This window comes from Budorcas taxicolor, chromosome 16 (assembly GCF_023091745.1).
Source record: "Budorcas taxicolor isolate Tak-1 chromosome 16, Takin1.1, whole genome shotgun sequence".
NCBI lineage: Eukaryota > Metazoa > Chordata > Mammalia > Artiodactyla > Bovidae > Budorcas > Budorcas taxicolor.
In genome coordinates this window covers 43,499,775-43,520,489 of record NC_068925.1, presented here as the reverse complement: position 1 = coordinate 43,520,489, position 20,715 = coordinate 43,499,775, and positions in this window count along the sequence as shown.

The following is a 20,715-nucleotide window of genomic DNA, read 5'->3' as shown; positions in this document are numbered from 1 at the left end:
ACAATCAACAAAACAGTAAGTCAAGTCCCAATTTGTAGCTATTTGTACCAATTTCTCCGGTGCAAATTCTCCCACCAACATGAGGTCACTGAACTTGGAGCATAAAAGAGCTATCATTATATAGTATTTCTACCAGATATAATAAACATAATCTCACAAGCATAAGTAGCAAAAGGTAGCAAAATCATTAGGAAGTAATGAGTTTATTACTGTTGTTTTTAATATAAGTTATTTGTTAGTTTATGTAATTTAACATTTAATGAGGGCTATGTTTAACAATCAGCTTGCAAATTTCCTGAAAATTCAACAACTGACTCTCACAAAGGGACACTAGCGAGCTCTAGCACGCCACTAGGATGGACTCCCGAGTTGCACAGGGAAACTTTAGAGAGTGACAGAAATGTTTCATATCTTGATTATGGCTGTGGCTATAACACTACGTAAGTTTGCTAAGATATATAGAATTGTGAATATAAACAAGGTAATTTTGCTGGATGTCAGCGATACTTCAGTAAACCTGAAATAAGCGGGTATTTGGGAACATACAAATTTTCCATAGAATCAGACTTGGAGCCCGGAACAGCACCCAGAGCTACGGGAGAGGCTTCTGCTGCTGCCACTGAGCACAAGGAGTGGGGGCTTGCACCACCAGCATGGGCAGGGAAACCCCCGCCGGGACCCCACCCGTGTGGCCACTGGACTCAGGCCATCTCTCCAACAAACCCATCCACACTGAGCCTGCCAAGTACCTCTGCTGCATCAGAACCCTGTGCCTGCATCTGACTGATGGAGGTAAGAGCAACTACACTAGCTGCAAGGGAGGCTGGAAAATGAATTTCTTTCTCTTTTTTTTTTTTTGGCCACACCATGAGGCATGCGGGATCTTAGTTCCCTGACCAGGAGTCGAACCTGAGCCTTTTGCAGCGGAAACACAGAGTCTTAACCATGGGACTGCCAAAGTAGTCCCTAGAAAGTGAATTTCTGATTTCTACCTTTGTGGAATAAGATTCGTAGTATGGGAGACACCTTGAACCTAGGAAGAGAGTTGCAGGATACAGAGTGGCCCCATAAGCAAGAAAACTGTCCCCTACAATGACACGAGCTACTGTCAACAGCACGTGACTAGACACCAGCAACAATGTCATGTCGGTTATTGTTATAAGCCTGGTCCCAGCCCTTCCGTGTGAAGGCCACACGGACCATTAGAACCCACGTGGAGACAGGTGTCAGACAGGCCCCTTCTTAGAGAAGCTTACCTCCTGATCAGAAGTCCTGGTCACCCATGCCACAGGGCAGTGTGTATTCAGTTGCCGCAGGAGGACCTGAGACAGGAAGGGCTGTGGGAACCAGAAGGAGAGGTCCACGGGGGCTGGGAAGGGAAGGCAAGACTTCCTGGAGAAGGGGAGCATTTGAGCTGAGCTTTGAAGAGTGGGAAAGACTTAGACGTGGATAGCCGAGGATGAGGGTACCTCATAAGAAGAGGCCTTTGGCAACGGCTTGGGTCAAGAACGGGTTCTGCATGCTAAGGGGTTTGGCTAGTGCAGAAATGTAGGCAGTGCTTCTCAGAATTCTTGATCACAGCTTCAAAGTAAGAAATAATACATTTTACTTGCAACATACACATATATAATATACAAATGAGTAAAAATTTCACAAAGCAGTGCCTACCCTACTACATGCAGTGCACTTTGATGTTTTTTATTCTGATTTATCCTGTTTCATTACTATTTTTTTCAAATGCTAGTCACCACTCATTAAATTGACTTCATGACCCATCAGTGAGCTACAACCTGCAAATCACAGATGCAGGGGCCATAGATCTGGAGGAAGGCAGGGTGGGGCTGTGAAGGGCCTTGCACACCAAACCACTGCATTTTTTGCTTCATTGTTTTGTTTTTGACCACACCACAAGGCTTGCAGGACGTTAGTTCCTCAACCAGGGATTGAACCAGGCCTGACAGTGCCAAGTCTTAACCTCTGGTTGTTATTGTTCAGTCGCTAAGTCGTGTCTGCCTCTTTGCAATCCATGGACTGCAGCACTCCAGGCCTCCCAGTCCCTCACTATCTCCCAGAGTTTGCCCAAGTTCACTTCCATTTAATCAGCGATGCTATTCCTAACCACTGGACCACCAGGCAATTCCCAAACATTTGGACTTTTCCCTGTAGATTCTTGATCCCAGAGGTCTAGTGCGGAGTTGTGATTTGAAACAATTAACATACTCCATCTATCGATCTTTAAAATGCACAGAGTATTTGACCCAGCAATTCTACTTCTAGGAATGTAGCCTGGAGTTCACCCAGGAGTTCACCCACCAAGGAGTTCACAATAGTATGTTTGCTGCCACATTGCTTCTCACTGGAAAAATTGGAAGCAGCTAAATACTATGCAGCCCTTCAAAAGAATGAGGTCAGTCTTCATTGTGGAGAGATTTCCAGGACATTCTACAGGGGGACGATCAAATCATCTCAGAGCCAGATCTGTGGTTTGCTTTTAGTTTTGGATAAAACACACTTGTACATGTATATGCATATTTACACGTGTAGACCACTTTTTGTGTGTTAGTCACTCAGTCGTGCCCCACTCTTTGTGACCCCATGGACTGTAGCCCACCAGGCTCCTCTGTCCATGGGATTTTCCAGGCAAGGATACTGGAGTGGGTTTCCATTTCCTTCTCCAGGGGATCTTCCTGACCCAGGGATCAAACCTGGGTCTCCTGCATTGCAGGCTGATGCTTTACCATCTGAGCCACTAAGGAAGCTCCAGGGATGACTTTTTAAAAGATCTGAAAGGAAATTCAGACACATGCCACCACATGGATGAAGCCTGGAGACAGTATGCTAGTGAAACACGCCAATCACAAAAGGACAGATACGTGATTCAACATTTAGGAAGGACAAAGAGCAGTCAGCTTCATGGAGACACAAAGTGGAATGGTGGTTGCTGGTGGCTGCTTGGAGGGAGGATGGGGAGCTAGTGCTTTATGGGGAGAGTTTCAGTTTGGAAAGAAGTTCTGGAGATGGATGGTGGTGATGTTTGCACAACAACGTGAATCTCCTTAATGCCACTGAATTGTGTTCTTAAAATTGGTTAAAATGATAAATTCTGTTATGTGTATCTTACCACATATACCAAAAATGGTTTAGAAGGGCCTATACCAGACCTTGGGCTTCCCTGGTGGCTCAGATGGGAAAGAATCTACCTGCAATGCAGGTTCCATCTCTGGGTCAGGAAGATCCCCTGGAGAAGGGAATAGCTGTCCATTCCAGAATTCTTGCCTGGAGAATCCCATGGACAGAGGAGCACGGTGATCTACGGTCTGTGGGATTGCAAAAATGTTGGACATGACTGAGCAACAAACACTTTCACTTCACTTTCGCACCAGATCTAACCGTGATTGCCATGGGGAGGGGAGTGCAGATAAAGGGGGCCTTTCACATTTTACTCTCTATGCTCCTGTATGGTTTGTAATTCTTGAATAACTCATATGGTTTTTAAAAAACCAATTAAATATATACATAAAGTTCAAGTGGGCATAGGAGGGTTAGAGGGTGGGGATGAGGGAGGGGCTAGGGTCCAGAGAGGCCTGGAGGAGCTGGAGGGTGTGGCCAAAGGGGTTACCTTATTAAGACCAGTGCTGAGGGCAGGAGGATGTCAAGTAGCTCACTGGATGAGGAGGTTATAATCCAGTGCAGTAAACATTAGGCGCTCTGGGGCCCCAGAGAAGATGCTTAATCTACCCAGAGTATCATGGAAGACTTCCTGGGAGAAGTGACTGGAGCTAGGAGCGAGGACCGTGAGTAACTCAGCTGAACAATAGCAGCAGCAAACTCGGAGGCAGTATCCTCTGCAGCCTAAAGCCTGGAATCCCAAGCACCCTGGGCTGGAGGCCGTTGGTCTCACCACCGCGAAGGCACAGTTCCAGCCCTCTCCCCAGAGACTGGCAGGATGGGAGCAGTTATGCAAATCACCTCCTGGGTGTAGCAAGAGCAGGGACTGGCAGCTGCAGAGCCTCCCTGGCCTGGGGGTGGGGGTGGGGGAACAGATGCTCTGCTCCCATCTCTTCCCCCAGCCCTCCTGAGAGAGCCCCCAACCCTAATCCCATCTGGTTCACATTGGTCCTGTTTGGTTCCAATTGTCTCACTTCCTGCTACCGTCTCTGGGCATCCCAACTCCGCCCCCCCGCCCCCCATCTGTGGGAACAGACCCCTCCCTCTCCCCTTCCCTCAGCCTGCAATAAGGCCTTGGTTGGGGGGTAGAATCCACGGGGGCGAGGGTCCCCAACAGCCCTGTGGATCTCCCCTTGACCCCTCTAATGAGCATGATGGGTTATGTCCCTGTCCCCCAATGTGCCTTCTGCCCATTATTCTGAGACGTCCTGGCTCTGATAATGCCCACCCTCATCCTTCTAGGTCTGGCCCAGACGTCTAGGAACCCCACTATTTCCTTTGCCTGGTCTGCCTCAACTCCTGGGGAGGGGCATTCCATGTCAGGCACTGTGCCAGGCTCCTCTGTCCCCGCACCCAAGCCTTGCTGGGAGGTCCTTGGTAAGATTGAGCCAGAGAAGGTGTGGAGGGCATTTCTCTCCAAAAGAAAATAGTCCCTAAAGCCACTTTCAGGGGTTGCTGAACCTGAGACAGAGCTGGATAGGGTGGGGGTGGGGGTGTCAGGGAGCAAAGGGCTGATGACACAGAAGATGGGACGAATGACTCCAGAAGGCGGGCGCTTCAGACACCCACCCACGTGGAGCCAGCAAAGTGCTTTGGAGGGAAGGTCAGAGAGTGCCCTCTGCTTCCACCTCTGGGATCAGCTGGGAGTGCAGCTCTCTCTCCAGTAGCAGACAGTGTCCTGGTGAAACATGCTCTGTATGTAGCATTTCTTCCAAATGATCACTAATCTGTGACAAACTACTGCTTACTATAAGCCAAGCCCCTAAAGTACATTAACTCCTTTAATCTTCTTGGCAACCCCATGAAGGAGCTATCATTGTTACCATCATCATCCCATCTTACAGATGAGAAAGTTGAGTCCAGAAGAGTTAAGTAACTGGCCCAAGGTCACACAACTGGTCAATTGTGAAGGATCTGGGCCCAGGAGCCTCTTAATCTTGGAGGCCAGGAGGCCCCCAGAGAGCTGGTGTCTCTGCTTCCATCACTACCTGCCCCTCGACTGGACCAGACTCTGGACTGGGAGCTCCTTGAGGGCAGGAAAAGGGGCTGAGGTTCCTCGATGCCTCCCCCACAGCCAGCACTGGACATCCATCCATCCATCCATCCATCCACTCATTCATTCATTCATTCCATAGAGTTTTTCCTGAGTACCACGAGGCAGTCATATGCCAAAACCCCTCTGAGCCTCCAATCCCTCATCTCCAAAATTCAAATGTTGTCTGAGCAGAGGGGGTCCAAATAAGATATTGCAGGCCATGAATGTAATTTAAAATCTTCTAGTAGCCACGTTTAAAAGAGTAAAAAATGACAGGTGAAATTAATTTTAATAGCATACTTTCAAACCCAATATCTCCAAAATACTATCATTTTAGCATGCAATCGATGTAAAACTGATGAATGAGATATTTGACATGCTTTTGTTTGTACTGGCCCCGAGAAATCCTATGTGTATCTCCTTTCTGGCACTCCTTCCTACGGACTTGCCATACATTCAGTGCTCAGTGGCCACGTGTGGTCATCATACTGGGCAGCACATATTCGGGCTGGAAGGTTCAGTAGAGATCAGAGGACACTGGTGTGTTAGCCTCCAGCTCCCAGCTGGGTCGGAGGTGGGAACACATCCAGGTGTGAAGGTCCCAGCCCCTTCCTTCCCTTGGCCTGGCAGAGCCTCCCCTTTCCTGCTCCAGGAGGAGGGGAGGCCCCTCTAGGGTGCCCCTGGGGCTGAGACGCTGCTGGCTTTCCGGGAAGAAGCAGGAGGAGGAGGGGGAGAGCAGTCTGGGGCCTTGAGGAGGGAGCTGCTGCCGCCTGGCACGGGGACAGAGTTTGTTTGCACCTCTTTGAAGCCGGGAGATGAAAGCCGGGCCCACATGGCTGCCTTTGATTCCCTCCTCCCTGGGCCCTCACAGCTGCAACCGGGCCAGGCCCAGTCCTTTGCTGCACCCCAGGGAGCAGAAGAAGCCCCAGGCCAAGGGCGTTTCTCCCCTGGGTGGCTTGGAGTGTAAGCACAGGAAGCACCCTCCATCCTGGGGCATCTACCCTCCCATAGACAGATCCACCCAAGGGAAGAGTGACAGCTTCCCTGGAGAGGATGGGGCAGGTGTGATGTGTAAGATGCAGGGGCGCCTGCAGACTCGAATCTCTCTTCTGCTAATGCCTGAGCTTCACCGTCAGTGGTCAGGCCTTAGGAAGAAACGCAACAAGAGCGTGGCGGTTGAGAGTTGGGTGGATCCCTTTACCTCCCTAAGCCTCTTAATCCAACAAATGTTTATTGAGGACCTACTGTGTGCTTTCAAACTGTGGTTCCAGAGAAGACTCCTGAGAGTCCCTTGGACAGCAAGGAGATCAAACCAGTCAATCCTAAAGGAAATCAACCCTGAATATTCATTGGAAGGACTGATGCTGAAGCTGAAGCTCCAATCCTTTGACCACCTGATGTGAAGACCTGACTCATTGGAAAAGACCCTGATGCTGGGAAAGATTGAGAGCAGGAAGAGAAGAGGGTGACAGAGGATGAGATGGTTGGATGGCATCACCACCTTCATGGACACGAGTTTAAGCAAACTTCAGGAGATAGTGAAGGACAGGGAAGCCTGGCATGCTGCAGTCCATGGGGTCACAAAGAGTAGAACATGATTCAGTGACTGAATAAGAACAACTGTGTGCCAGGCACTGTTCTAGGTGCCCTCCAACTACATATCACGGAGCAGATGGAAGGAAATGATACGTGTAAAGTGCTTAGCATGGTGACTGGCATGTGGAAATTGCTCAGGACGTGTCAGGCAGTATCACCATCATTACTGCCAAGTTCTGCAGGGTCTCAACCACGCCCAGGCACTGAGAGAAGATCAGCTGCTGAAAGAGCGCCCACCCCCAGGGTTATGGCCCCCTGCTTCAGCCTGAGCTCTGCCACCTCCTCTCTCCTAGGCCCCCTGGGGCAAGTCCTGGCCTAAAAGGGAAAGCAGGAATGTTGACCAAGACCACTGATGTCTCTGGTCCAAGAATGGCAGCTCAGATCACAGGCATCATGCTCGGGAACCTCCTGGATATAATAGACTCAAAGTCACATCTGGGACTTTGGTGAGCCCCTCCCCAGACCTGCAGACCCCTCCTCAGGCAACTGGAGACTGCAGGATCCTTTAGAGCAGCAGGGCTTTGGGCATCTACTGTACCAGGGGCGTGGCTTCTGTGATTCCAGACCCTGTATCATCCTGGCAGCATGGACAGGGTGTCCTCATCCCTAATCCCTGTCCAAACAGTTTCTGGAGTCTCCCAGCTGCTGCCTCACCTCAGAGGAAGAATCACCTTTGTCCCCTTCCTCTGGCACAGGGCACCATCGGCACCATCCTGCTCACTGTGTCCCCACACACACACTGCTGGTTCACACTGCTCAGTGCACAGCAGTGCACAGAGCAGATTTCCTTTTCTTGGGCCTGTGAGCCCCTCGGGTCAGAGAGAAGACGTGGTGGAGCCAGGGCTGCAGATGAGAGCCAAGTGGCTAAGACCCATGTCCCGAGAGCTCCTGAACAACCACTGGGCTTCCAGGGGCACAGATGCAGGAAAATGGAAGGAGAGAAGGTAGAAACAGTGACAGGTTTTATTTTCTTGGCTCCAAAATCACTGTGGACAGTGACTGCAGCCATGAAATTAAAAAACGCTTGCTCCTTGGAAGAAAAGCTATGAGAAAACTAGACAATGTATTAAAAAGCACAGACATCACTTTACTGACAGAGGTCTGTAAAGTCAAAGCTATGGTTTTTCCAATAGTCATGTACAGATGTGGGAGTTGTACCATAAAGAAGGCTGAGCACTGAAGGATTGATGCTTTTGAACTGTAGTGCCGGAGAAAACTCTTGAGAGTCCCTTGGATTGCTGGATCAAACCAGTCAATCCGAAAGGAAATCAACCCTGAATATTCATTGGAAAGACTGATGCTGAAGCTGAATCTCCTATATTTTGGCCACCTGATGGGAAGACCCAATTCATTGGAAAAGACCATGATGATGGGAAAGATTGAGGGCAGGAGGAGAAGAGGGTGACAGAAGATGACATGGTTGGATGGCATCACCGACTCAATGGACATGATGAGTTTGAGCAAACTCCAGGAGATGGTGAAGGACAGGGAAGCCTGGCATGCTGTAGCCCATGCGGTCACTAAGAGTTGGACACAGCTGAGTGACTGAACAACAACAGATGCAGGTCATTCCCAGGTGCATCTCGATCCTCATGCATGGTCGTACCCATTTCACAGATTGGGGGATCAAGGCTCTTTCACAAATGCACACTTAGGAGGGAAGGCAGCCACATTGGGTGCCAGGTCTGATTGATTCCAAAGTCTGTGTTCTTTTCACTCAACCTGCCAAGGAACCCAGCTCTCTCAGTGCACTCAGAGCAGCCTAGTCTGAAACTCCAGGGCCAAGAAGCCTGCCCTGTAGATAGATGTGCTGGAGCAGAAGAACCTTGGCCTTGCAGACAGACAAGCTGGCTGGGGAAACCACCAACCCTGGAGCCTTGGGCAGGTCGCCTCACCTTGAGACCTTCTTCTTCTCTTCCAGGGATTCCCGAAACATGCATGGTTGGCAGGATGATCTTAGGTGTTAAATAGCCTTTTTTAAAAACTGTAGTTTTGTTTATTTATCCATTTTTGGCTGTGCTGGGTCTTCATTGCTGTGCGGGATTTTCTCTAGTTGGCAGGGAGTGGGGGCTACTCTCTAGCTGCGGCGCATGGGCTTCTCCTCGCAGCGGCCTCTGTTGTCGCCAAGCACACTGTCTAGGGTGTGCGGGTTTCCGTACTTGTGGCACATGGGCTCAGTAGTTGCGGCTTCCAGGCTATAGAGCGCAGGCTCAATAGTTGTAGCACATGAGGTTAGTTGCTCCATGGCATGTGGGATCTTCCTGGATCAGTGATCAAGCCCGTGTCTCCTGCATTGGCAGGCTGATTCTTATCCACTGAGCCACCAGGGAAGCTCCTACGTAGCCTTTTCTTTCTACTTCAGTTGTTGCAGATTTGTTCTATTCTGTAGTAGACCAGAGAGATGTAACTAGCACACCCAGCTCACAGTTTCACAGATACTTTGGCTTAGCTGGTGTCTACATAACTGAGAAAGGTGCATTGACTTAAGGGATGATACTAAGCAACTAAAAACACAAGTGGAAGGAAGATGTGACTTATCACTGCCTGTGTCTGGGGAGCAGGAGCTGGTACAATGACCAGCATCAGCCAGAGGGGGCCACCAGGTGGCTAGGGGCTGGACGCCGGGTACCCTGGCCCCCTTGGCTGGGGCGGGCCCCATGGAGGCTTGGACAGGAGAGGGAAGCAGGCATGGAGGTGGGAAGAGGGGGAGACGCCAGCAGGGCTCCAGGCTCACCCCGGCCGGCTGGCCTGCTGCATCCACCCGGGCCTCTGAGCCTGGAGGCCACATTGCCACCTCCCCTCCCTGGGCCACGCAGTCCACAGCTGGCTGATGTAAAACACACATGTTTTGACTGAAGCCGTTCTCCCCCCACCTCCTGAAAAACGCCAACATTAAAGGGAACGTAGCTTTGTAAAACTGAAACTGTAAAATGCTTCTGAAACCCAGCCCGGGGGATTAAAGAAACCACATGAAAAGAGATTTGGGACGACCTGCACCCTGACTTCCTGTTCAGCAGTTCGCTCACCATGTGCCTCCCACCCGCTGGTGGCATGGAGCGAGGAGGAGGAGGGAAGAGGAAGGCTGGGTCTGCAGGGCCGCAGAGAGCCCCCACAAGTCCAGCGCTCCCTGAGGTCCAAGGCCTGCCAACCTCAGCCATGGCCCTCCCAGGCCTCCAACCTCTGGGGCTTCTGAGAAGACACCCTGCTGCCCTTGCCCTTGGACACCCTCTCTTGTCATAACAGAGGGATCAGGCGAGCAAATGAGACCCCAGCCAACCACCACAGGCCCCCCTCCCAGTTTCTGCCAGTCTCCCCTGCTATTCCCAATGTGGTCTTCACTGGCGCTGGAGCCTCATAGAGGCAGGAAGTGCTTGGACCCCAGCTCGGCTTCCTGTCCTAGCATAGCTAAGAGCCTCCCCAAGGCACAGGGACCGACTAGGAGTTCAAATCCTAGCTCTGCCCTTCTTCGCTCATGGGATGACCACAAGCTACCATTGGAAGCTCCCACTATCCCCTACCCACGTCACTGAACAGCATGAGGGATGCTGGGTGCAGAGATGCTGCGACTGGGATGATGCCAAGGCGGTCCTTCTCCCGCTCTTAGAAGACTGGGGTAGGCGTTCCCATGGGTCCCCCTCTTGCTATGTGTGTGCTCTTGGGCTCATCACTTTCCCTCTCTAGGCTCAGGACCGTCATCCTTGAAAAAAAGAGGATAGGATGGGCTCGGCCAGAGAGGAAGCCTGGCCTATGGACAGACATCATATCCAGTCCTGCGTGGACACACACTCATCCCCAACCACACACATCATACACACACGGAGACACATCACAGGCCACTTGGTGGCCACCCCCAGCTTCATTACAGCCCTCCTTCCCTTATATAAACTCCCCATGCCCTCCAGTGTCCCCCGCAATCACTTACCTAATATTAGGATATTAAAAAATATGGCAAGATTTTAAGAGACTTATTAAAATGCAATTAGCAGCGTGTACGACTTAAGCAGGGAGATTATTTTTAAAAATGACTTGATTGTGCAGAATACCACGCACCTTTCTGAGGCCGTAAACCTGCCAATCACACACTTTCTCAAGTGAGGAGATTTCCCCGCTTTCTCTTTGTCCTTCAGGGTTTTCTCCTGCCCCCAGGGACCATGAAGGCTGTGGTACCCCAGCCATCTGCCCACACACAGACACTCTGAACCCTGCAAAAGGCCCCTCAGAAGGAAGCAAATGGGTTAATCAGGTTCATGCCAACCCTGGAGAAGCTTCCAGAAACTGGCCAGAGGGTAGGCATGGGGATGGAGAAGCTCCCATCCCCCTACTCATGCCCACCCCTGTTAAGATTTGGGCCTGAGGGGGTGGGGGGTGGGGTGCTGCAGCCGGAATAAGGATGACACACTGTCCTCGCAAGGGGCTAGGGATAGGAAGGGCCAAGGGAGGAGGAAGAGGTCCCAGGGAGAGGGCTGCTGCTGACCCCCTCTGAGGGCTAAGCCTCAGAGACCCCCTGCCAACGGCCCCCACCTAGCGCCCTCTCTCCCGGCTGGAACGGTGGGTTATGCTGCCCCCTGCTGACTGCTCGTCACACTGCAGCCCCGCTCCCGGGACCGGCGGCTGAGCAAAGCAGCGGGGCTCGTCCAGGGTCAGTCCTTCTCCAGATGCAGGTCCGTAAGACGGACCCCAGGATCCTCCAGGCTCTAGCCTAAAGACAAACACACCTCTGGAAGCATGCGGCCCGCTCTCTGGCCACCCCCACCCAGGCCGCCCCACCCCTGGCTGGAGTTTATCAAATGTGCTCGCTACTTCCTGGCATTAGGCTCCCGCTGGCACTTTTATTCCAACCATAAAAAGGATATTTCATTGAGAAATAAAGTCCCATCTCCCTGACGTGTAACTCCTTTCAGAGCTCTTATTCAGCTGCCAGGCAAAATTTATGTTTCCTGGAGGCTTTCTCCTGGGATTGCAACTGGAAATTGGGGAGAAGGGGCCAGAAGGGGGAATTTCCTTTCTGGCTGATGGACATGTATTTATTCCTTTGACCTAAGGATCCCCAGAAACCCAAGGTTTCCAGGAGGGAGCCTAAGCCTTGGAATGAGAAGGCCAGGGTTGGAGCCCTGGTTCTGCCACCTATTAGCTGTGACCTTGAATGAGGCCGAGTTTGTTATTCAGTCGCTAAGTCATGTCTGACTCTTGGTGACCCCCATGGACTACAGCATACCAGGCTTCCCTGTCCTTCACCATCTCTCAGAGTTTGCTCAAATTCATGTCCACTGATATCACCCATTGATATCATGTCCATAGATGTTATCACCCAACCACCTCATCCCCATCATCCCCTCCTCCTCCTGCCTTCAGTCTTTTCCCAGCATCTTTTCTAAAGAGTCAGTTCTTTATACCAGGTGGCCAGAGTATTGGAGCTTTAGTATCAGTCCTTCCAATGAATATTCAGGGTTGATTTCTTTTAGGATTGACTGGTTTGATCTCCTTGCAGCCCAAGGGACTCTCAAGAGTCTTCTCCAGCACCACAGTTCAAAAGCGTCAATTCTTCGGCCCTCAGTCTTCTTTATGGTACAACTCTCACATCCGTACATGACTACTGGAAAAACCATGGCTTTGACTATACAGACCTTTGCTGGAAGAGTGATGAGGCCAAGTTTTGTCATCTATAAAATGGGAAGAACAAGTCCTCTCTTCCTCAGAGGGATAGTGCTAGATGCAGTGAGCAGATGGAGGCAGAAATTTATTAGATGCTGTTGAGTGCAAGTATTAATGGTATATGGAGGCAGAGGAATTCTCAGACTCTGAGGGGGGCAGGGGGCCCCTGGCACAGATTCTCCCAGGTGGTGGTCTTCAACTGCCTTGTGCATCAGAATCAGCTTGCTGAGTCCTGCCCTGTGAGTTTTTGAATGGTAGAGGCAAGAATTTGCGTTTCTCACAAGTTAGCAGGTGAAGCTGATGCTGTTGGTCTGGGGGCTCCACTTTGAGAACCACCATTCTGAAGGTTTTAAGATCTAGGCTGTGAGACAGCTCAGCTTGGGCCTCAGGGAAGGCATGAGGAGCAGGTGGGAGGTCACCTGTGGAGCCAGGTAGATCTGAGCTGTAGCCAGCTCCATGGGAATGAGGATCGGTCCACAGCACCCCATCTTGTTCCCCCACTGGCTTGGCCAGCCCCTACACCGAATCCAGACCTGTGAGCATGAATGTCAGTAGGTGGACTGACCTAGGCAGGATGGACTTTGGAAGGGGATGGGTTCTCTCAGAGCTGCATTAGAGATTCTTGATTGCCATGTTCAGGGGTTGACTGCCAAGTCACCCTAGAGCAGGGGTCCCCAACCTCCTGGATTTAATGTCTGATGATCTGAGGTGCAACTGATGTACTAATGATAGAAATAAAGTGCATAATTCATGTAATGTGCTTGAATCATCCAGAGACCATCCCTCCAATCTACCCACCTACCCTGGTCCATGGAAAAACTGTCTTCCACGAAATCAGTCCAGTGGTTGGAGACCGCTGCCCTGGAGCACCGGTTCCTGTTTCCAAACAGCCCCATGCCAAGGTAGGAGCTCAGAGAAGTGAACTGACTTGCTCAAGGTCACACAGCTTGGGCAGGATACCCAGAAGAGAGCTCTTCTCACCACACTGCCTCTCTGGTTATGCAGTAATTTGAAAGATTACTAAATTGATGACTCCAATTCCAGTTTAAGTAATATTCAAATACCCAACAGAGACTTGCAGCTAAGGCTGAAAGAGCATGTTGTGATGGAAGAGGTCTGACGTGGGAAGCATCTAAAATCTGGAAATTTGAGACCTTCCATGAGGGAAAAACAAGGAGCTGGGATGTTTTACAGCGTGAAAAATGGCTTTGTGCTCAAGGAAGGAAAACCCCAAAGGGAATCTGGATCGCTGACTGTTCCTGTAACAGGAGAAAAGGACAATAAATGCATCACAGACACTGGATTTTACACACAGAGTCATGGGGGGAATGCTGAGGATCCAAGCTGCTGAGGGCAGCTGAGATCCCAAATCTCAGGTTGTCTGAGATCCCACCCAGCAGGGCACTGACCGGGAGGGGCAGAGCCGCCGTCTGCCAGGATCTCACTGATTACACTTGTGTCAGCTGTCAGCCATAAACAGATGACTGCATGGCCATGAGGGAGGTCTCAACAGGAAAACCGGAGGTCGCCAGGGCAGAGAAGACACCAGGACACGTGTACACACAGCTGCGGGTCAGACCCAGGTGCCACCCAGGCCCTGCTAGACCTGGAGCCCCGGTTCCAGACCCAGGGTTGTCCTATATTGAGGGAGAACAGGAGCCCCCTGGAGAAGCGGGATCACTTTCTAATTAAGTGTGACCGTCCCGGTTTTGAGCCGATGCGGAGCAGAGCGAAGGGAAGGAAGAAAAGGAAAGTGGTTTGTTCCAGCTGTGCAGCGCGCTGAGCTGGGAAGAGTGCCCAGAGCAGTTAATGTCCAGACCCTTTCAGCCTTGCAAATCGCCGCCCGCCTGGGGGGTGAAGAGCCATTTATGCCAGGTAAAGGCGGGCGATTTCATTAACTCCGTTCCCTGTGTCTCATCTCCAAGGGCGCGGGTGGTTAAATGTGAGCAGGACTTGGTAAAGGGTCAGCCTGGTTGGCAGGACTTGCTGAGGGCTGTGCGCCTCTGGTCTTCGAGGTCCTGAGGCTGAGTGGCTCTGCAGAGGTGGAGAGGGGAAGAGGTGGGTGTGGGGCAGGGGCATGGGGCGGAGGAGAGACAAGCTGAGTCAGAGACTGATTCCACACAGAAACACTGCAGGCCTGGGGACTCCCCCTTCATGCTTCTAGTGTAAGAGGTTTGATCCCTGATCTGGGAGCTAAAATCCCATGTGCTTCGAGGGCAGCCAAGAAAATATATTTCAGAAAAGGAGAAAGAGAGACTGCAGGCTGGTGATTTGGGGTAGACGATGTGACGTCTCATGTCACCAGCGGTCACCTCCACCACGCCAGCCACCCCGAGTCCTCCGGGTGCAGGGCGAGAGTGGCCCAAGCCCTCAACGAGGAGCCCTGGGAGTCACCTCTCCTTCTCGTGGGGTCTCTCTCACCCTCCCCTTGTCCCCTCCCTGCTGCTCTTGTCCATCTGATGTCCAGCTTTTTAAAACCAGAAGAAAGCAAGGCTCCTGCTTCGGCCTTCAGGTTCTGCTGGTCCCCTCCTCCCCCCAACTTTCTCCTGCTGGAAGGCGGTCTTTCTGTCCCTTCCACCCTCCTCAGGACCCTGGTACTTGCCTTGCCTCTGCCTGGATGTCCCCTACCCCAGCTCTTTCCAGACCAACTTCCTCAGAGGGTCCACCCCCACCATCCCACCCAAAGCAGCCTGGGATGTGCTCGCATGCTGTCCATTTGGGGCTCTTCAGAGCACCTGGTGGGATCTAGAATCATCCGTGCGTGTGTTCACTGTTGCTCGGCCTGCCCCTCACATGCACGCACATGGGCCTTTCTCTGTCCCATTCCCCCTTCCTCCGCAAGTGGACCAGTGCCTGCACAGAGGATGCACTCTATAACTAAGTGATGCAGTCCGGGAGAAGCTCTACAGGAAGGGAAGTGACCCGGGAACCAGCCAACAGTGAGCCCACGGCAGCAGCGCTGGGCTCCAACCATTGCCCCACCAGCCTCTGCAGACCTTCTAGCCCCCCCAAGCCCTGGTTTCCTGTGAGTTGCTCCAGGCTTTGAAGAGGTCAGGCCTTCTTTCCTCACCAGTCCAGGCCACCCAGCCAGCTGTCCAGGGCAGCGGTCAGAAGCTTGGTCCTCCTCCTGCTGGCTTCCCCTCTAGGTGTCAGGCTTGCCCTGGCATGGGGGGCTGCCATCCCTGGGCAGCGGCTACCCGCAGGGGAAACGCCTGGAGGGGCGGGGGTAGGGGCGGCGGTGCGGAGGGGACAGGCCTTGGAGTCACGGCTCCGATTCAAGAAGGGAAATCATCTGAGCTTTTAAAAAATTAAATGGAGTCAGTAATTTGATTTCAGAGAGAAGCTGAAAACCTCGTAATGGCAGGAGCAGCTCAATTCCGTGGTGAAAAGGAAAAGCCTTAAATGGGGCTATTAAGCTTTTGCCTGGGATGGATCTGCCCGGAGAAGTAGGAAGGAGGGAGGGCGGGTGGGGGGAGAAGTCATCCTCGAGGTAGAGACCGTTTATCAGCCAAGACAACCCTGATTATTTATTTATTTATTTATTTCGCGTTCCGGGCGTTGCCGAAGGCCTCCTCTTCTTGGCTGCATTTCAAATCCCACTTCCAATGAAGGGCCAGCCTGGGGGTGGGGGTGGGGCTGCTAACCTTCCGGGGAAGCGCTGAGTACCCGCTCTGGTTCAGGCCGCAGCTGGGCTTCTAAGCTAGAGAGTCTGGGAACACTGGTGTCCCTGGGGGTCAACAGGGGTCACCGGAGCTGTCCAAGCCAGCAGAGTGCCAGCTGCTGCCATGGGAACTAGAGGAAGGGAGTGGTGAGTCACGGAAGCAAAGCAGCAGCACTCCCCATTCCTCTCCTGGGGTTCCTCCCATGAGGCTCTTTAATGACCTGGGGCCATGGCCTCTGACTTCTCACATCACAGCACCTTATCAACACCTACCTTCTCAGAAGACATCTGAACTATTGTTCAGTTGCTAAGTCGTGTCCAACTCTTTGTGACCCCATGGACTGCAGCACACCAGGCTTCCCTGTCCTTCACCATCTCCCAGAGTTTGCTCAAACTCAAGTCCATTGAGTCAGGGATGCCACCCAACTGTCTCTTCCTCTGTTGTCCCCTTCTCCTCCCACCTTCAATCTTTCCCAGCATTAGGTTCTTTTCCAATGAGTCAGTTCTTTGCATCAGGTGGCCAGAGTATTAGAGCTACAGCTTCAGCATCAGTCCTTACAATGAATTTTCAGGCTTGATTTCCTTTCAGATTGACTGGCTTTATCTCCTTGCACTAGAAGAGACTCACAAGTCTCCAGCACCACAGTTCAAATGCCTGGTCCTTTGGCATTCAGTCTTTCTACGGTCCAACTCTCACATCCTGAGCTATGGCTGCAGGCTTATCATGCTCTGCTGGAATAAGCAAACATCCTCTCTGCCTGGGCCTGGGAACCTGACTGTTCAGCTTCTCTAGATGGCAGCAGAAATGACCTCAAGAGGGGCTCACAGGCTCTGAGTTAGAAGCCTGTGTCCATCTTCTCAGTGGCCCCTAAACAGACCCATTGGGAAGAACCATTGTCACCCACTATGTAACTGATCTGGAAACTGAGGCACAGAGAGGTTAGCGCCTTGCCCAAAGTCACCCAGCTAGAGAGTGAAAAGACTGGGACTTGAACCACAGCAGCCTGGCTGCAGAGCGTACAACCCTTCTCCTTTCCCATGCCTCACACATTTAACAGCAAAAAGACAAACACAAAGGCCCTGAGTGTGCACTCATGGGTTGTCCAGGCAGGTGGGTGTGCATGCGTGTGTGCTCAGTCTTATCTGACTGTTTGTGACTCTGTGGACTGTAGCCCACCAGGCTCCTCTGTCCATGGAATTCTCTGGGCAAGAATACTGGAATGGGTAGCCATTCCCTTCTCCAGGGGATCTTCCCAGCCCCAGGATCCAACCCACGTCTCCTGCATTGGTAGGTCCCTGAGCCACCTGGGAAGCCCCAAGCAGGTGGGAGGCATGCCCAAATGATGCCCACCCCACCCCCATCCCTTGCACTAGTCATCCCTTGGGGCATTGCCAGGACTCACCCCACTAAGGGAGTTTCTCAAAGTCCCTCGCGAAGTTCTGAAGCTCAGGAGGCCTGTGCCCTCCAGGGCTTGATGCCAACATGGGCTCTGTTGGCTCCTGTTGGGGGGTCCCCAGGCCAGTAGGGAAGGGGTCTCTAGGTTCAGCTAGGCTGGGTGAGGAAATGGTTGCTTGTAGTCTCTTTGTTTGCTGGACATGTGTGTGCCACCCCACTCAGCCTGCTCCACTAGCCAGCTGTGCACTGACCTAAGGCCTTGGACTCTATATGACTCTCCCATAGATGAGGCGGTGGGCTTCTCGGAGGCAGAGGACAGACAGCTCTCAGGAAGGACTGTCAGGTGGCTGCACTCTGCTGGCAGCTTCTCAGTGGTAAGAACTGGCAGGAGGGCTGCTGGGCCCTCCCTGTGCTCTGGCTTGGGCTAGGTCTGAGACCTTCAGATGGGCACCAAGGCCTGGCACTGCACCTTGGAAGTAACTGTTGGGGCAGTGATGGTCGCATGTGCCCCCAGCAGGAGGGTGAATCCCCTCCAGATCCCGACTTGGTTCTGGGAATGACAGATCCAGGTGCCCTCTGACCCCTCCCCAGGTGGCCCCACAGCTTCCATTCTGGAGCTGGTTTGCTACCACTTTCTCAGGGGACAGTGGGAAGCCAACACCTCTCCAGCTGGGCTGGTCTTCAAGAGCCTTGTCAATGGCTAGACCTCCTGTTGGCCTGGCCAGGGCCCCAGACATGGTCCAGTTGGCTGCCACCTCCCCCTGTGACAGTCCTCCAGGAGGAGAGGACTTCCTGGTAGCTGAGGGGAGGGAGGATCTGTTCAGGCCTAGACTGTCAGGGTCACAGATAGCCTGAGACCCCCAGAGAGGCAGGTGGAAAGGAGACAGCTGAAGACAAAGTTCCCTGGGGGCAGGAAGAACTGGACAACTACTATGGGCAGACCAGGGGACCAGGTCACCCCACTTTCCCTGGGGGAGCTGATCCTTTGGGAAAGGAAAAAAGGAAGCCAGTAGGTGAGCATCTTCTTGCACAAGCTGGCTGTTTGCAGAAATGGTCCAAGCCCCTTTTGCAGCGAGAGAGCAGTGGAGAGAGAAAAACCTACAGAAATAAGATGTGGTCTCGGCCACCCTGAGAATGGCAGCCCGAGGAAGGGCTGGTGGCAGCTGCGACCTCGGGCTGGTTCTCTAGGCCCGGCTCCCAGGCTCCAGCCACAAGTCCTTGGAGATGTGCCTCAGTTTCCCCCTGTTTTTGTGCACAGCCACAGACCCTCCCTACTGCCTCCTTGTGCCCAGTCCCGAGGCTGTGGGGGGATGTGAGCCAGGCAGGACAGCTGGGCTGCACTCAGGTGGGAGCTCTCGGCGAGGGTTGGGGGCGGGTGGTGTTGGGGAGCTTTCTCAAGAGAATAGCTAGCATTTGAGGAGGAGGAGACAGGGCCAGAGGTCAGAGTGGGGCTCCCTTTGGAAGAACGGTGGTGAGAGAGGGGGGCCTTGTGCCTGGTTGGGTCCACTGATGCCTCGTGGGGCTGTGCCCTTTAGGGGAAACCGTGAGTGGAAGTCAGGGAGAGGGACTTCCATGCGCCAGTCGATGCGAAGGTGCGTGAGCGGAGCTCTGACAAGGCGCTTCCCAACAAGGATCTATTGCACAGCACATGGCACTCTGCTTGATGTTATATGGCAGGCTGGATGGGAGGGGCTTGGGGGAAGAAGAAAAGATACATGTACATGTATGGCTGAGTCCTTTGCTGTTCACCTAAAACTACCACAACATTGTTAATTGGCCATGTGTGTGTGCGTGTTAGTTGCTCAGTTGTGTCTGACTCTTTGCTACGCCATAGACTATAGCTCACCAGGTTTCTCTGTCCATGGGACTCCCGTGGGTTGCCATTCCCTTCTCCATGGGATCTTCTCAACCTGGGGATCGAACCTGGGTCTCCCACATTGCAGGTAGATTCTTTACCATCTGAGCCACCTGGGAAGCCCCATTAATTGGCTATACCCCAATACAAAATAAAATGTTTAAAGTTAACAAAAAAGAAAGAAAGAAAGAAAGCCCTTCCTAGAGGCCTCCAAATGCAGCTGGTCCTCAGTTTGGAACTGGGAGAAAGTGGCAGATGGCATTCCTGCTGGAGGGGTTCCTGGAGATGGTGGGGAGTGGTCCCTAGCATGGCAGCTGAAGCAGACAATTCCTTCCTGAACCTCTCAGAAAGGAAGCAGAGATCAAGTCCTTCTCCTAAGAGAGCAGAATCCTCCCGACACCCTGCTGGAGGGGCCATTTGGGTCCTCCTTTTTTACAGACAGGGAAACAGGCTTTGGGGTTCAAGTTCAAGCACTGGAGTAGAAACTGTCCTCATCGGTTGAATTTCACAGACCCTTGACCTGGAGTCCTTTCTGAGACCAAGTAGGCATCAAAATCTATTTCTGAAATTGAATCACAATTTCAGCTCTTCTGTAAATTTTTATTTATTTATTTTTTGTTGCTGGGTCTTCATTGCTCCACACAGGCTTTCTCTAGTTGCAGCGAGCAGGGGCTACTCTTCATGGTGCTCAGGCTTCTCATGGAGGTGGCTTCTCTTGTTGCAGAGCACAGGCTCTAGACACGCAGGCTTCAGCAGCTGCAGCATGCAGGCTTGGTAGTTACAGCTAGTGGGCTTTAAGAGCACGGGCTCAGTAGTCATGCCACACGGGCTTAGTTGCTCCCTGGCATGTAGAATCTTCCCAGACCAGGGATTGAACCTGTGTCCCCTCCATTGGCAGATGGAGTCTTATCCACCAAGCCACCAGGGAAGTCCCAGGTTTTCTGTAAATTGCACCTGGTCCCAACTCTCTGTCTCTCTGATGCCACCAGCTGGTTCTACCTCTGAGCCATTCCCTATGTTGAGATCAAATCCATCAGCCCAGCCACAGGAACCATACAGAACAGACTCTGCCTCGACCCCATCAACATCCTGGGCGAGACCGTTCTTTGTTGTGAGGGGGGACCTCCTCTGCACCCCAGCAGCATCCCTGGCCTCTACCCTCCACGTGCTAGTAGCATCGCCTTCCCTTGTCATAATCAGAAACATCTCCAGACTGCTAACTGTCCCCCGGGAGGCAAAAATGCACCCCACCCAGTCGCAAATTCTGGCTCACAAGTCAAATATAGCCCTTAGACATGTTTGGTTTGGCCTGCAGAGGGTTTAAATATTTTCTAAATTAACTGACAAAATTT